A 2500-nucleotide genomic window follows, 5' to 3' on the forward strand; every position below is an offset into this window, starting at 1 on the left:
GACTCCTCTCACAATATAGACGGTCACTACCCCGCACAACGATGACGGTGTGGGGGCCATTTTACGACACCGCTTCCTGCGGTGCCAACGCTGTCGTAGAGTCGATACGCCATCTTTGGTAGAAGGCAACCATTCCGCTGTAAATGAGTACGTCGCTCGTAGTTCAGTCACCTCGCAGCACTGCTCAGTAAACTATGCAGGCCCACATAGATAGATCAAATACGCAAATGCCCCTATACATGCTGAACGTCTGTGCAAACAAAAGGAACCACACGTCACCCACACACTCTATCACACACTACTCTCTGCCTGTAACAGACACAGATGCAATAATTAAGCACCACCATGGACCAACGTCCGGTGCATCCTATCCGCCACAGTACACCAACCAGACTATGATAACCAGGCCACGAGGTCCAATCATAAAACAGAATATCCCACTCGTCCGACAACCACAATTGCTCAGATAAGCCACCAACACCCACACATGTCCCACACAGGGGTGCACCCAACATCACCACACTGCCTCGTCTTACAGAACAAACACACTGGCAGGAATGAAACACACAGGTCTGCCGCAACCTCGGACACGGCGCGCCCCCTCTCACTACCGAAAAGCGCATCCCAACGTGACATACCTCCTTTGACACACTGACGCTGCCTCGGGCATCCACTTCCTACGGTCAATATGAACGAACCTCGCCCCGCCCCCCCCCCCCCCCCCACCAACACGCCATCCCATACCACAATGTGTACCGTACCCAAACCTAACGTGTACTGTACTACAACGCAATGTGTACCAAAACACAACCCAGTTTGTACCTTAACCTAACCTATGTCACCTTAACCTAACCTATGTCACCTTAACCTAACCTATGTCACCTTAACCTAACCTATGTCACCTTAACCTAACCTATGTCACCTTAACCTAACCTATGTCACCTTAACCTAACCTATGTCACCTTAACCTAACCCATCTTGCACCTTAACCTAACCTATGTCGCCTTAACCTAACCTCTGTTGCACCTTAACCTAACCTGTGTTGCACCTTAACCTAACCTGTGTTGCACCTTAACCTAACCTGTGTTGCACCTTAACCTAACGCAATTTGCACCGCAATGTAACGCAATTTGCACCGCAATGTAATGCAATTTGTACCGCAATCTACCCCAAGTTGTACCGCAATCTACCCCAAGTTGTACCGCAATCTACCCCAAGTTGTACCGCAATCTACCCCAAGTTGTACCGCAATCTACCCCAAGTTGTACCGCAATCTACCCCAAGTTGTACCGCAATCTACCCCAAGTTGTACCGCAATCTACCCCAAGTTGTACCGCAATCTACCCCAAGTTGTACCGCAATCTACCCCAAGTTGTACCGCAATCTACCCCAAGTTGTACCGCAATCTACCCCAAGTTGTGCCGCAATCTACCCCAAGTTGTGCCGCAATCTACCCCAAGTTGTGCCGCAATCTACCCCAAGTTGTGCCGCAATCTACCCCAAGTTGTGCCGCAATCTACCCCAAGTTGTGCCGCAATCTACCCCACGTTGTGCCTTAACCTAACCCACGTTGTGCCTTAACCTAACCCACGTTGTGCCTTAACATAACCCACGTTGTGCCTTAACATAACCCACGTTGTGCCTTAACCTAACCCACGTTGTGCCTTAACCTGCTCTGTAAATGGCATATGACACGTTACATTAATGTATTGTTGTCCAACCGCAACCCGCTCAGAATGTTGTGTACACAGCTACGTGTCATCTCCCCATAACAGCTGTATTGCAGTGTGGTACGCCATAGAGACGTGTGGGAGTAATGGACGCAGTGGATGGCGATCAGCATGAGCCGTCTGTTCATGTAGTGGCGCGTGTATGCAGACATAGTAGTCTCTTCTCACACAATGTGATAGCACGGTGTCCCGCGTTCCACATCTGCGACATGCTACAGAGGCCGGTTGACAGTTCGTCGCGCAATGGACATCGCATACGTACGGGGGCACCTTCCACGTGCCCTCTAGTCGGGCACATTTTGTTGCGTGGATGTGAGCGGATGTAGTGTGTCTTGACACCTGACAGGCAGGCATGCAATAATAGTTGACTTTGCAAACGGGGATGGACGTGGACGTGTACGTTTACTGGTGACGTTACGCAAATGAACAACTGGTAACCCGTTGTGGTGCGGTTGATCTTGCTGGAGGTACATCTGTGAGGGCAACGATCGGTACAGCTATGACGCGGTTGTGTCAGCGATACCCACCACACCAATGAACGTGAATGTGGATCTGGGTGTGAAGCGATACGCGGCTGTGGGTGGGTGGGACTGTCCCCGGCCGGTGAGGGGGGGGCCGCCCGGCGTGCTGGCCGCGCGGTGCGTGGGCGCACGCGCTACAGCCGGCTGGTGGGGGCGCCCAGTGGCAGGCGCGCCGGCCGACGGACGCGGCAGGCGGCGCAGCTGCGCGCCGGGGCACCCTGCGCGCGGCGCCGTGCAGCCAAAGTGGGT

This window comes from Schistocerca cancellata, unplaced genomic scaffold (genome assembly GCF_023864275.1).
Source record: "Schistocerca cancellata isolate TAMUIC-IGC-003103 unplaced genomic scaffold, iqSchCanc2.1 HiC_scaffold_1066, whole genome shotgun sequence".
Taxonomy (NCBI): domain Eukaryota; kingdom Metazoa; phylum Arthropoda; class Insecta; order Orthoptera; family Acrididae; genus Schistocerca; species Schistocerca cancellata.